Genomic DNA, 15,907 nt, shown 5'->3' on the forward strand with positions numbered 1-15,907 from the left:
GAGGATGAGGGAGACCAGTTAGGAGATTACTGCAGTAATCCAGCTGAGAGAGGATGGAGGCCAGGCCAGGAGTAATGGCAAGAGGTGGGAGGAGAGACGATTTGGATTTGGATTTGGATCTCAGATGAACTGAGAGGACTTGTGGATGATTCGTGTGGGGGTGAGGTACCATTAGGTGTGGTACTCTTGACTGAGATGGGAAAGACCAGGGGAGGAACAGCTTTCGTAGAGAAATCAAGGTCAAGAGGTTTTTTTTTCTTTTCCCCCTGCATGATAATTGCTTCATTACAAAAATAAGAACAAAAGAAGTCGGGACTTCCCTGGTGGCGCAGTGGTTAAGAATCCGCCTGCCAATGCAGGGAACACAGGTTCAAGCCCTGGTCCGGGAAGATCCCACATGCTGCGGAGCAACTAAGCCCGTATGCCACAACTACTGAGCCTGCGCTCTAAGCCTGCGAGCCACAACTACTGAAGCCCACGTGCCACAACTACTGAAGCCCGCGCGCCTAGAGCCGGTGCTCCACAACAAAAGAAGCCACCACAATGAGAAGCCCATGCACCGCAACGAAGAGTAGCCCCCGCTCGCTGCAGCTAGCGAAAGCCCGTGTACAGCAACGAAGACCCAACGCAGCCAAAAATAATAAACAAATAAAATTAAATTTAAAAAAATTTTAAAAAAGAACAAAAGAAGTCTATAGCAATAGCCCATTGTATCTTCCCATTTTTTAGTCTAACTAAGAAAGTGTATACCTTGCAAGGGGTATACATTCAGTTTCGAAGGTGGAAAGAGGACTTCCCTGGCAATCCAGTGGTTAAGACTCCACACTTCCATTGCAGAGGGCACGGGTTCGATCCCTAGTCGGGGAACTAAGATCCCGCATGCCAAACGCACAGCGCGGCCCAAAAAAAAAAAACATGGAAAGATTGTTTAAAATAATTGACATTAGCACAGCAGCATTCAGATGTTATGGTTTGAGTTACTGTGCACTGGAAAATGAAAGTCTGACTTGTAAAATCGTGCTCTCTGTATCAGTCTGATGCAGAAAAGCAAAACTCAGTTAAAAAAAAAAAAGTAACACAGAAAGGGAAAAAAATATATTTTACTAGTTAGTAAAGGTCTACACACATAGAGGATAGGTAAACCTTTGGAAAGAATTTTGTTTTGGATGCCTATTTTGGAAAATCTTTTCTGTTTTTCTTCTCTACTCTCAATCCTCTATTCACAGAATCCTTCACTTCTGACACTTCTGGTCATTAAATGTGTGTGTGTGTGTGTGTTTTCCCACACCAACCAATTCTTCAACCCTAGCTGGGTGTCCTGCAATTCAATGTGATTCGATTCTGACACTAACCGGAGTTAACGCAGACCCCACAGGTTAAGGACCTATTCCCACAAGACTGCCCTTCACTTCAGACACCAATCACAAGTAGTAGATTCCCCCCAAGTTATCCACAACTTCTGTCTGACTTACCTACAAATCAGAGGTTCCCACGACCCCCTCCTTGGATTCAATAATTTGCCAGAACAGCTGGAAAATTCAGGGAAACACATTTACCAGTTTATTATAAAGGATACAGATGAACAGCCAAATGAAGAGATACGTAGGGTGAGATCTGGAAGGGATCTCTGAGCACAGGAGCTTCTGTCCCATGAAGTTGGGGTGCACCACCCTCCCAGCATATGGGTATGTTCACCATCCCAGAAGCTCTCCACACCCTGTACTTTGGGGATTTTTATGGAGGCTTCATCACATGAGCATGATGGATCATTAGCTGAATCTCCAGCCCCTCTGCCCTTCCCAGAGGATGGGGTGGGGGTGGGGCTGAAAGTTCCAAGCTTCTAATCATGGCTTCGTCTCTCTGGTGACCAGCTCCCTTCCTGAAGCTATTCAGGCACCCACCAACAGTCACCTCATTAGAACAGAATATGCTCCCATGACCCAGGAAATTCCAAGGGGTTTAGGAGCTCTGTGTCAGGAACTGGGGGCAGACACCAATATACATATTTTTTCTATTATTTCACAACACCCAAGTTGGATATCCATGATAAGTAGGCAGGTGTATAGAAGCTTCTGGAAGTCAGCACTGGAGAGTAAGAGCTGGAGACTTGAATTTGGGGAGTCATCCATAGATGGTACTTGAAGCCGTGGGATAAGATGAGTGGCCTTGGGAGAAAGTATTGATGGAGAAGTGGACAGAAGTCTGAGGCACCACATTTAGAAGCCAGCATGATGGGAACGAACCAGCAAAGGAGCCTGAGCAGGGATGGTTGTCAATAAAGGGGGGAAACAGAAAAGTGGGCTGAGCAATAAATTGAGATTAAGGAAGCAATTATGGCAAATGCAGACCATTCTTCTGTGTAAGCTTTGTTTTGAAAAGAAGAGAAATAGGGTGGTAGCTGGCAAGAAAGGGGGTTGAACAGGGGTTCTGTAAGATGGGAGCTGCTAGGAGCACCTTTGTATGCGATGGGATTGATCTAGTAGAAGGGGAAATGTGGCTGCCTTGCATGAATAACCTCACGTGGGAGATTCTTTTTTTTTTTTTTGGCTGCACTGCCCGGCTTGCAGGATCTTAGATCCCCAACCAGGGATCGAACCCATGCCCCCTGCAGTGGAAGCACGGAGTCTTAACAACTGGACCGCCAGGGAAGTCTCTGCATGGGAGATTCTTAAGACAGCAAGACAGGATGGGCTGTCCAGCAAGCTCATTCCTACCACAAGCCTTCATTAAGCACTTACTATGTACCAGACACTTCTAAGTGCTAGAAATATAGCAGTGATCAAGACAAGTAAGGTCCCTGCCCTCTGAGCACTCTCAATCCAGAGGAAGAGAGAAGGCCATAAAGAATCAAAACAAATAAGATCATTTCAGATTGCGTTACATGTATACTTTGAAGGAAGAAAACAGGGTGATACGATAAGGGCATAACCCCAACAATATACTTTAGATAGAGAAGTCTAGGATATTGGAGTGGGCAGCTGTGGGCTTTGCCTTCCCACCATTTATTTGTCCTACTTTTGATAACAATGCCTTTATATTTTGAGGGGAACCACTTCTCCTATATGCTCAGTGCATGTTTCTTGTGGGGCTGACCCCAGCCTATCTCCAGGAATGGGGTTATGATCCTGGCCTGGCCAGTGAAACTCAGTACTAGGAAGTTTACTAGAACTATTGAGAAAGAGAAACTTTCTTTGCCCAGGAATTGTTGACCAAGTAGACTATAAACCTGGAGCTGCAGCCAGTCATCTTGCCACCACAAAGGAAGTGTGTGCCTGGTGCCTGGCAGGAGAGCCCAGAAACAGAGACCTGATGAGCGTGGAAATCACTTGAGCACCTGATTCCAGCTGTACCTGAAGGTACCCTTGGACTTTTCACTTAAGTGAGACAATAGATTCTCCTGTTTTTCTTAAGCTATTTTGAGCTATTTGAACTTATAATTGAATAAATCCTGATTGATGAAGAAAGCAAAGGAGTGCTTTAGAAGTGCTAGGGAAAAGCAATCCAGGTGGAACGAACAGGAAGTGCAAAGATTCTTTGCAGGATAGTTTGGCGCATTTGGGGAACACAGAGGAGGCAAGTGAAGCTGGAATATAATGAGCTGTGGTAATGGAATGAGATGGGATAGACCCGCAGAAAGAGAGCTCCATTTCCAGCAAAATGGCAGAAGAGGGGAGCAGAGAAATGCTTCCTCATATATGGCACTTAAAAATGATGGATAAATTTTAAAAATTTTTCTTGTAAAGCATCAGTGAGCTGACTACAAAGTAAGGGAATTAACAGAGGTCAGAAATGACAAGAAAGGGCAATTCCTCAAGAGTAAATGAGTCTTGTAGCTGGTGTTTGCCCTGAAAGCACCTGTTGAACCCTGAGACCTAGACCAGTCAAAAATTTTAAATTTAACCCACAATAAGACATTTCACAACATAATCATTTCATGACATATATAAGACAAATCAGGACTTCCCTGGTGGCACAGTGGTTAAGAATCCGCCTGCCAGGCTTCCCTGGTGGCGCAGTGGTTAAGAATCTGCCTGCCAATGCAGGGAACGCGGGTTCAAGCCCTGGTCCGGGAGGATCCCACATGCCGCTGAGCAACTAAGCCCGTGCACCACAACTACTGAGCCTGCGCTCTAGAGCCCGCAAGCCACAACTACTGAGCCCGCGTGCCACAACTACTGAAGCCCGCGCTCCTAGAGCCCGTGCTCTGCAAAAAGAGAAGCCACCGCAATGAGAAGCCCGCGCACCGCAACGAAAAGTATCCCCCGCTCAACGCAACTAGAGAAAGCCCACGCGCAGCAACGAAGACCCAACACAGCCAAAAAAAAAAACATTCTGCTGTACACCTTAAACTTATACACTGTATGTCAATTATATCTCCATAGAACTGGAAGAAAAAAAGACATTTTTACAACAGAACCCAGGACGCAGACAAAAATTTCACAAGCAATATTCACCCTAATTACATGTGAGGCATGCTGATATTCCTTGGTCTAATGTATTCCATACTATTCAATTGCCTTTTTTTTTTTTTAATGCTGCTTTAGTTCCATTAAACAATGGAGTGCAAGGAGCTGAAGATTATTCTATTTGGGGAGGGGAAGCCAAGTTGCAATCAAACTGCAAGTTGCAATCAGGAAGCATTCAGAAGAAAGGGACCATTTGGGTTCCCAGCTCCAGCATTTTGTTGGATTTTTCTTTTCTAGGGAGCTAAAGTTTGACCATGTTGAGTTTGAAATGTCAATTAGATATCTGAGCAGAAATTTCGAGTGGGCAGTTGACTTTATATGTCTGGGGCTCAGGAGAGAGGGCTGGGTTGCAGGTGTGAATTCGGAGTCATCAGCAGATAGGCAGTATTTAACTGGATGAGATGACCATGGGAGGAGAGAAGGCAGAGGAGAGGCAAGGACAAAGGACTGAGCCTGGGGCACTCAGATGTTAAGCAGCCAGAGAGAAGAAGTGACCCACAGCCTCTACCTTTTTCTTTCTCCTTTTCTCCATCTTGCTGTCAGAAACACAGATGTGATGGATGCCATCAAGGACCTTAAGACCAGGGCCTCACTCTAGGGATGGTAGAACAGTGAGCTGCTGTACTGTGGGGGGGGGGGGGGGTCTTATACTTCCAGCTGAATCTAATTACTAACTGACGCAGGAACAATACTGAGAAACTCCTGGCAAGATTGACCAAGGAAAAAAAAAAAAAGGAAGGTGGCACAAATAAACAATGTTAAATTTGAAGAGCGGGACTACAGAACTACAGCTATAGCAGAGATTTAAAAGATAACTGGAGAATATTAGAAACAATTTTATGACAACAAATTTAGAACAAAGGTAAAATAGACAAATTCGTGGAGAAATAAAAATTTATATCAAAAACGATCAAGTAGAGTATGAGAAAGAAAAATTACAGAATATTACTTAAGAACATAGATGTCAATGCCCTAAACAAAAGATTAACAAGCTAAATCTAGCAACGTATTTACAATATAATAAACACGGGAATTCCCTGGCAGTCCAGTGGTTAGGACTCAGCACTTTCACTGCTGAGGTCCGGGTTCAATCCCTGGTCGGGGAACTAATATCCTGCAAGCCACGCAGTGCAACCAAAAAAAATAATAATAACAAAAAAAAATGATAATAAACACATCATGACCAAGATGAGTTTATTCTAGGAAGTTTGATTCAACATTAGAAAATCTACTAGTGTAATTAATCATATTAATGTTAGAGGAGGAAAACCAAGTGAATATTTCAATCTATACAGAAAATGCACCTGATAATTCAACAATTTTTTATGTTAAAAATTCTTAGCAAACTAAAAAAAAGAAAGAAAAAAATAATTCTCAGCAAACTAGGTAAAAAGCACCATTAACCTGATAAAGTGCCCCCTCCTGGAGGGGAGGGTATCTACATATATTTGGAATTCCATAAGGAAAATGTCTCTTCTCCCCATTTATTCAATCATCTCTGATTTTTTTTTTTTTTAGTTTTATTGAGATATAATTAACATACAGTTATGTACAAGTTTAAAGTGTACAGCATAAATCAGCTCTCATTATAAAAGAAATTAAAACGTTTTTGTGGACCCCTAAAAGTATTGAGACTCCTAGGTATGATGCTTATTGTGTCCAGTGGATGAATCAGCCCAAATGATTAACACCATTAAGGGAATGATTAACACTATTTTCAGGATGTTTTTCTCTGGAAGGATGAGGAAAGGGGAGGCCACAGAGGAGGATCATACAGAGAGCTTCAAAAATACTGAAATGTCCCATTAAACTAGTGGTGGGTGTCTTCATTTTTACTGTTTAAACAATACATATATTTTATATTTTTATATGTATGTATATATACATGGATATACACACATATATTCTTCCATATGTATGTTTCACAGTAAAATTTTTACCATAAAATATGTAAGGACCAGGTCATGGGGTGGGGGTGTGGGTCTTAAAGACCAGGGTAGGACCTGGCCGACCACAGGCACACGTAAATTTGCTCTGAATACTTTAATGACTATGTGGCTCTGGATCAGGTCCCTCCTGCTCACTCACAACGAGGGTCCTGCTCTGCCTGTCTGCCATCCCCACCACCACAGGGGTGGCTGGTGGAAGTTCTGGGGATCATCCTCCAGGCTCCAGAAGGACCACTGCATTGGCTTCAGCTGCTCAGCTGTAGGATGCTAAGGAACAAGGACTCTGCTAAGGGACAGATTCCCAGACCCAGGGTCCAGGGGGATGCAAGGGTATGGCTCTGGGACAGAAAACTGCCCAGAGCTTCCAGGGACCACAGTGGGAGGCTCTTTCTCAACCTCTTAGATAAGGGGTGGGGGTGGCAGTTCAGGCTTCCCGATCCCAGGAAATGGATGGATCTAGGCCCTGGATTCAAGGGGACAAGTGGCATTCAGAAGACTGGACCCCACATTGAATGTCCCTTAGATCACCAAAGATTCCATGTGCCAAGCATGGCTGGCACTGAATGGCACAGTCCCTGACCTGATAGGGTCATGCTGGTCAGGTGACCAGGGAGGCCTGGTGACCAGACTGAAGGACCTTGTTCATGTCTGGTTTTGTAACACCTCTGGGCCTTGGCCCAACCCTACGGGCTGTCATGGGTTGAGAGAGTCCAACGATAATGGAAACTGGATTTCCCGCCAGCCAGATGGAATGAGGGCTCTGAGTGGGTTTTTAAAAATAGCCTGTATCTTCCCTACCTGATTGTGTGCACCCATATTCATACCCACTACACCTGCTTCAGCCTTTTTTCTCGCTTCTGTCTCTTTCTGACTCTCTCTAGGTGTGTCTCTATCTTCCTTTCCAGGTCTTTCTCTGATTCTGCCTTCCCCTCCCCCCAGCCTCCCTCCCCGGTCCCACCTGCTGCAGAGCACTCTGGTTCCAAGGAAAAGAAGCTTTTGCTGTGAGTGCATCAGATGCCAGGACCTCCCCTCCCACTCCCTCCATCTCCTCCATGTACCCCCTCCTCTTGTATCTGAGGCCTGGCCTCAGCAGCCACTCCCCCCACTGCCACCCCCAGACAAGCTGGGAGGAAGGAACAGCTTGGATGTGGGGCTTGGATGGGGGTCAGCTTGGATGCAGGGCTGCCTTTCCTTTCTGCGGGGAGGCCAGAGCCCAGCTGGCTCGTGAATTATTGAGCTCCTGTGCTAGTGGCTCTACTTGGCAGAGCGCTGGGACCCGCAGCACCAGCCTAGAAGAGTGGGACAAACTCAAGGTTATTCAGGTTGAAGCAAGACTCTAAGCTCCCAGCCTCCCTCCTATCCCCTCACCTGAGCCCCCAGGGCTAAACCTGGCAACTCCCCACCTTTCCTCACTTTATAGGGAACCCATCCCAGCCCTAGTCAGAGGTACCCCATGCTCTCCCCTGGCCCTGGCCTCTGACCTCCACACAGTTCCCCTCCATCCTTCATCCCTCAGACAGGGGGCCCCTGAGGGTGGGATTCCACAGGAGGGGCCTGAGGGCAAGCCTGCTCAGACTGGGGGCTCCGAGTCTGGGTCTGCCCATCCCCAGTCTGTGTCACCACCTCCCTTAATGTCTCCTCACAGGGCTCTACCTTACTTAGGGGAGGTGGCACAAAGCCAGGACCCAGGGAGGGGCACTCCACAGCAGCTCCCACGCCAGCCTCTGGGCACATCCCTGCAAGCTCAAGAGAGAATCCTCCCCTCCCCAACCATCCCTATGATTTCAGCAAGAATTGAACAGTGTGGAAAGAAGCCCAGGATGTGAGGAGCTGGATCTCGGTTGAATGACTTACCCGCTCTGAGTTTCAGTTTGCTCATCCATAAAATGGGAAGAATAATACCTGCAGCTGGTCTTCCCAGAGCCTACTTGTGGGCCTGCTTTCACCTCTTCACTGCCACGGCTAGAAGGCAGCTATAGGGCCCAGGCTGGGGCCCAGTCTGGCCTCTATCTACTCCAGCTCCACTGTCTTGTCTATTTATTTTTCTAGTACTCCTCCATTGGGAACCACTCCTGGAGTCCCTCCCCTGGGACCCCAAAATGCCCTGGACAACCTTCCACTGCAGCACTAAGCTGCCACCTCTCACACTGTGTTGGCACCTGTGGGTATGATCTGTCTTCCAAGGTCACATGCCAAGTTTTACTCCTCTCTGTGTCTGCAGCAGTCAGACCAGGGAAAGGCGCAGAGTAGGGGCTCAGTGATGCCTGTTGAGTGAGGGAATGGCCTAGAGGCTTTTCAGGTTCTCTACCTTGATTACCACCCCCTCCCCTGCCTCACCATACTTGCCAGGGACTTTGACTGTCCACTGCTGCTGGCTCTCCCAAGCCTACTGTCCTCCTCAGTGGCTCACTTGGGAGATCTGGGGGCGGGACACTGCACCATCACCCTACCACTTCCGACAAACCCTGTTCTTTCCCCTCTACCCTTGAATTTCACCCATTTCCTTAGACCACAAACCCAGGGGGTTGTGCTAAACTGTTACTTTGGTGGCCTCCAATGAAGCAGGCCTCCAGATATCCATGCCCTTGTGTGTCCCCTCCCATGCTGACTCTGGGCTTGGCTATATGACTTGCTTTGGCCAATGGGATGCCAAGAAGCATGAAGCAAGCAAAGAGTCAATAAGCACTTGCACAGTGGGGCTTGTCCTCTTGGAAGCCAGGTGCCTCGCTGTGAAGGTCAGCTAGACTTCGTTTTTGTTTGCTTGTTTTTTGAATTTTATGACGAATTTTATTCCAAAGTGGCTCTAGTAGTAAATACCAGAGACATTTATGTAGAGTTTGAATACTGTTTCAGGTAAAGTGAAAATGGATAAAAGCAATATTTCTAGTTAATATGTTTTTAGATAATATGATTTTAAATGTGTGACTTAAAATGTAATAAATATTAATGAACTTATTTACAAACCAGAAACAGACTCACAGACATAGAAAACAAACCCATGGTTACCAAAGGCGAAAGGAGAGGGGGATAAATTAGATAAACAACAAGGTCCCACTGTATAGCACAGGGTACTATATTCAATATCTTGTAATAAACTATAATGGAAAAGAAAAAATGTAATAAATATTTAAAATAGATGTTTTACTATTTTATCTATTTTGAAAGGTTTACGTATTCAGAATCATAGGGGAGTTTGTTTTTTTTAAGGAGAACCACTTTATTTTGAGTAGTAAACAAAACTCCATTTATAATAAACAAACCTTCCATCAATTTCTTCACAGTTAGTCCAAAGAACAAAACCTCTGGCTTAATTAGAATTTACATTTAACCTTAAATATTCTAAAATCCATCCATGTCAATTTTGGAATTTTAATCTTGCCTGATACTATGAAATAGGGCAAACCTTGATCGATGGTCAAATTTCTAATTTTTGCTGTTAAGCCACTTTTCTTGACCTTGCTCTTGATTCTGTAACATTCCAGAATGTTCAATGGATTTGTAATAAACTTCCAAGATGAAGGGGAATTTCTTGTTCATTGTTTGCCTGAAATCTTGGCTTGTGTTCTTCTTCTCAAACAAAAAATATGTTCCAAAAAATGCTCACAAGTTCAGCTACTAAAACTCCTTTAAAGATCTTCTTTGCCAGTGGATCCATAGTATGGGCCATCCTGAGGCACGTACTCGTGGGGCTGTGCATCAGACTTCTGAATGGTGAGAGACCAGGTGAAGAGAGGTCCTCAGAGAGGCAATGCCCTCGTGGTAATCGAGCCCCCGCTGCTCCCAGCTGAATGCAGACCCATAAGTGACACCAGGCAAAACCAGCAGAATTGGCTAGCTGACCCCCGCTGAACCACAGAATTTTTAGAAATAATATATCATTTTAAGCCACTAAGTTTTGGGGTGGTTTATTTCTCAGCAATAGATAACTGAACCAAGGGCCATCCTGAGCCCTCTCTGCCCATGTCTGGCACATCCAGTCCTGTGGGATCCACATCCAGAATATATCATGTATCCGACCACTTCTCCCCTCATTCCCAGGCACACCCTGGTCCAGGCCACTGTCTCTCTCGCCTGGATTATTCCCAAAGCCTCCTCACTGGACTCCCTGCCTCCACTCTTACTCTCCGGCAGTCATCATACAGGGACCAGAGTGAAGCTTCTGGGGTATTAGACCAAGTCACCCCCCCCCCACTTGAGACACCCCCCCCCCAGTTACTTCCTATATCACTTAGATTAAAAGACAGACTCTTCAGTGGCCTTCGAGCCCGGTGCAGTCCAGTGCCCGCCACGTCTCCACCCCCACCACCAGTCACTCTCCCCTTGCTCAATGCGCTCCAACAATGCTAGCTTCCTTTCTGTTTCTCGAACATGCCAAGCTCATCTCCATCTTGCACCATTCACACCAGCTCTTTACTCTGCCCAGAAGACTCTTCCTCTAGGTCTTTCGGTCTAAGTCTTCCAGTTCTCAGCTTACACGTCCGCATCCCAGAAAGGCTACTTATAGAAGAGGGAACTGAGGCTCGGAGAAGTGAGGTCATTTCCCAAGTACCCACAGTTAGGAAGAGTCTGGGCTGAGTTTTCGTCCTAAGTCTGTGTGAGTCCCCACTCCAGGGCTCTTTCTGCCACATCAGTGGTTTGGGAGGGTGAAGGTCATGGGCTCCCGAGAAAGGGGAGGGGTTGGAGGGGCTTCCTTCACTTACTCCTCCCACAAACACTCCCAGCCATAGCCCTTGGACCCTGTCCTGAGCTGGGTGCTGGGGACTCAGAGATGAATCAGACCAGACTTTACTCTCCAGGAGCTCCTGTCTGGGGAGAGGGTAAGCATCAGAGGAGGGCTCAGACAGCCTTCTGCGGTAACTCAGGGAGACAGCCTTCTAGCTGGGGGCTCTCTGGGAAGGCTTAACAGGGGATGTGAGACTGGCTGGGGGCAGGGCGAGAGAGCCAGAAATTGGGGGTGGTGTTCAGTGGCCAGAGCTTCCTATTGTTCCCTGTGAGGGACCGGGAGACTCAGCATCGGCTATGTGTGTCCAAGCCGCTGTGTGTGTGTGCTGTGTGTGTGTTGTGTTGTGTGTGTGTGTGTGTGTAAGAGAGTGAGGGAGCAGTACTGGGGGTGAGGTGGAGGCTAGGCAAGAGAAGGTCTGAATGAATAGATTTTACTGATGTGGAAACTAAAGCCCAGACAGGCTGAGTTGCTGCCCCAGCTCACAAAGCACTAGGTGGTAAAGGCAGGATTTGAACCAAGCCTGTCTTGACACCACCTCCTCCAGGGCCCACTGCTTATTCACTATGTGACCTCGGCTAAAGCCATTCTCTTCAGGAGCCTTATTTCCTCATCAGTAAACTGAAGGAGTTGGATGAAGTTTCTTCCAGCACGAGGACTCTGCAGAAAATACCTCTACTAGGGCTTAGAACCAAATTCAGAACCAAAGAAGCAGCCACCGGCTCAACCTGGTACAGGACGGCTTCTCGGCCTGCAGCTCCCTCCAGGCCTAGCAACTGGGTGCCATGCAAACTAAAGCCAGGGAGCCCCAGTCATTCCCCCAGTGTCAGGTGGACCTGGGGTCTCCCTCTCAACAGCCCAACCTAGAGTTCCAGAAGCGCTTATAGCCCAGCTCCTTAGAACTCCAGGGCTCCAACTACACCTCTAACCACATTATCAGCCCAGCCCAGATCCCAGCTTACCTGTCCAACATTCCCCAGCATAACTCCAGGACTCCCGTGGTTCTCTCCAGCCTCCAGGAACACCATCCTTTAGCCAATGAAGGAAAGGGGAGCGGCAACTCTGAACAGTCATTGGCCCACTGTTTGACAAATATAGACAGATTGACCAATCAGAAGAGCCAAGACAGCCTCAACTTCCATGTTCCAATTCTGTTCATCCGCCACCATTCTTTTCCCACGGGGCTCCCTTTCAGGTGGTTCCATTCCATTTATTCCATTCAGAAGTCCAGGAAATTATATCTGGGAAAGAGAGGTATGGTAAGTAGAATTAGAGCTGATTACAGAAGGGAATTCTTGAGGGGAGAATTCCCCCATTCTGCTGGGGCCTGGGGCATTCTCCAGAGCCCAGTTTCAGTGGTATCCAGAGGAGCCACTGCAAAGAGCTCAGGCTCTGAACAGAAAGAACTTGGGCTCAGTTCTGGGCTCTGCCCCTTAACTAGTTGTGTGAACTTGGGCAAGAGGCTTAAATCTCTGAACCCATTTTCTTAGCTATAAAATAAGGATTTGGGATCTATATTCACTGAGTTATTGTGAGGATTAAATGGGAATAAGGCTCATAATATACCTAACACATAGTAGATGATTATGGTCAGTCGTAGTAATTTGTTCTCCTGCTTATTCCCAGAGGCAGTGGTCTGGCCTCTGAGAGTCCTGGCCCCAGAATGGCTGGGGAGGCAGAGAGGGGGCAGGAAGAAGGGGTTAAAATAAAATAGCTGTCATCTAATTACCATGTGCTGGCCTCTGTAGTAATCACCACATGAAACTATTACTACTTTAACATTGTGGACAAGGCGTCTGAGGCACAGAGAAGTTCAATAATGTGGTCAAAGTCACACAGCTAGCAAGTGGCAGAATTGGGACATAAATTCAGGCTCCCTGGCTCCAGAGTTCAAACTCTGAACCACCATTCTGTCCTACCTCACATTAATCCCATTTTAGGATGAGAAACGCTGAGGTTCAAAGAGATAAGTTCACACTGTTGCTGAACAGGGGTATATCTAGGACTCCAACTTAGATCCTGTGACTCCGAAGTTCTGGCAATTTCTGCCGTTGAGTGCTGCCCCCTAGTGCCCCCTATGAGAGAAGCACACCAGAGGCAAGGAGCGCATACCCATGGATCCACACTCCACTGCCCACACTCCCCTGACCCACTGCTTCTCCTCACACCCAAAGCTGCAGGTCTTATAGCTTCTAAGTATCACTGTGAATGTCATCCATATATACAATCATGATATTTCTTGGCCATCTCACAAATCATTAAATTCAACAGGTCTAACTCCAAGTTTACACTTTTATACCCCAAACCTGCCCTCCCCAGTCATCTCCATCCATCCACTAGCACAAGCCAGAACCCCAGCCATCCTTGACACCTCCCTCTCCCCCTCATTCTTTCACCAGTCCAGGAGCCTGAATGGTGGCCGAGGAAGGAGACCAGAAAAGTAAACATCGATCAGAACAGAGCAACAGGGGTGGAAGCAGAGGATCAGGACAATGGTCCCCAACTGTGGCCAAGAGGAAAAACTGAACTCAGGTGGTTAAAAAGGCAGGACTTTCTGCTTAGAAAGAAGCCCAAACACAGCTTTAAGGGCCAGGAGGAGGACACAGTGTTTCTTACTGGGAGCCAGAAGGACTGGGTTCCCACCCAGCTCCACTACTAACTCACAGTATGGCCTTGGGACCTTGATGTGCCTCAGTTTCCCCATCTGTAAAATGAATATGACCATGGCTACCTCTAGGGCTGTTGTAAGGATCAAATTTAAAGGTGTTTGCTTTGTATACTGTAAAGAGAAGTGCACAGGAGAGGTGGACTATTATCTGGAAACGTCACTCCAATAGACTTCTCTCCTTTGTTATGCTAAATGCTGGACCCATAAGGTACCGTGTTTTGTTTTCAAAGAATGTCATCAGTTTGGGGGCTTTTTTTTTTTTTTTTTTTGGCCAAGCCAGGATCTTAGTTCCCCGACCAGGGATTGAACCCAGGCCCTCAGCAGTGAAAACACCAAGTCCTAACCAGTGGACCACCAGGGAATTCTGTTGGGGACTTTTTTTTTTTTAATCTTCTCTTTTCTTTTTTTTAAATTTTTTTATTTTTGGCTGCATTGGGTCTTTGCTGCTGCGCGCAGGCTTCAGTAGTTTTTGCACGCGGGCTCAGTAGTTGTGGCTCGCGGGCTCTAGAGCACAGGCTCAGTAGTTGTGGCACACGGGCTAAGTTGCTCCACGGCATGTGGGATCTTCCCGGACCAGGGCTCAAACCCGTGTCCCCTGCAATGGCAGGCAGATTCTTAACCACTGCGCCACCAGGGAAGCCCATTGGGGGCTTTAAATTGTGGTAAACAAACACACAAAAACAACCAAAATATATATATATATATATACAGAAAAATTGCCATTTTGCCCATTTTTAAGTTACAATTCAGTGGCATTAATTACATTCACACTGTTGTGCAACCATCACCATTTTCTATTTCCAAGATTTTTCATCATCCCAAATAGAAACTCTGTACCCATTAAGCAATAACTCCCAATTCCTCCCTCCCTCCAGCCCCTGGAAACCTCTAATCCCTGTCTCTATGAATTTGTTTATTCTGAATATTTAATATAAGTGGAATCACAATATTTGTCCTTCTGTGTCTGGCTTATTTTACTTAGCATGATGTCTTCAAGGTTCATCTATGTTGTAGCATGTATCAGAACTTCATTCGTTTCATGGCTAAATAATACTCCATTGTGTGTATATACCATATTTTGTTTATCCACTCATCTGTTGATAGACACTTGAGTTTTCCACCGTTTGGCTATGGTGAATAGTGCTGCAATGAACACTGGCGTATAAGTACCTGTTTTCAGTTCTTTTTGGTATATACCTACACTGTCATCAATTTTTGACAGAGTTTTTCAGTATACACTGTGGCAGGGGTATGGGCCCTTGGGAACAAGGCCCAGTGTATTTGAGTGTGGGAGGGAGAAGGGCAGATGAGGAGAGAGGTTTCAGTGTGGCTATGATTAAAATACCAGCTAACTTGTGCCTTTTGCAAAGTACTCCACAAAACACTCTGGAGGAGGAAATATTATCTCCATTTTACAGATGAGGAGAAGGGAAGTGGCTTCTCCAAGCCCCACAGCTGGTGAGAGGCAGGGGCTCCAGAGAAAGTTTCCCTCATACATCAGCAAGTGCAGGCAGAGGTTCAGAGATCATATTTCCCTTCCTTCCCCTTTTTCTTTTTTTTTCTTTCTAGACAAAGAAAGTAGTTCTGAGCTGCTTCAATCATCATGTTCCTACTTATTAATCTACAGCATTTTAGGTACTACAGAATCAGAATTTTGCAATGTACTTTTACTAAACATGGTCTGGAAAAAGCAAAACTATGAAGACAGAAGAAAGATCAGTGGTTGCCAAGGGCTGAGATAGTGGGGAGGAACTGATTGCAGAAGGGTTTAGGGAAATCTGGGGGGAGTGATGAAATTGATCTATATTTTGATTTGTGGTGGTGGTTATGCAACTGTATGTATTTTTCAAAACTCACAGAACTGTACCCTAAAAAAGGTAAATTTTACTGTATGTAAATTATACTTTAATCTTTAAAAGAAAAGAATGAATATATGAATGGGGGAAAACTAAATAAGATTCCAGATGCTTGGATTTTTGCTACCTTGAAAACCTGGCAAGTAACCATGCCCTTAATTATTTAGTTACAGCATAAATTGTTATTTTTTTCATGCACTCATTCATTCATGATAAAATGAAAGTCCTTGAATCCAACACAAGAATCA

General features: G+C 45.9%; 1 pseudogene; it reads right to left on the minus strand.

Annotated features, from left to right (window-relative positions):
• Nucleotides 1-9,838: 9,838 nt before the first annotated feature.
• LOC133088836 (protein CEBPZOS-like) lies at nucleotides 9,839-12,179 on the minus strand (annotated as a pseudogene).
• Between the last annotated feature and the right edge of the window lie 3,728 nt (nucleotides 12,180-15,907).

This window comes from Eubalaena glacialis, chromosome 3, assembly GCF_028564815.1.
Source record: "Eubalaena glacialis isolate mEubGla1 chromosome 3, mEubGla1.1.hap2.+ XY, whole genome shotgun sequence".
NCBI classification, from domain to species: Eukaryota; Metazoa; Chordata; class Mammalia; order Artiodactyla; family Balaenidae; genus Eubalaena; species Eubalaena glacialis.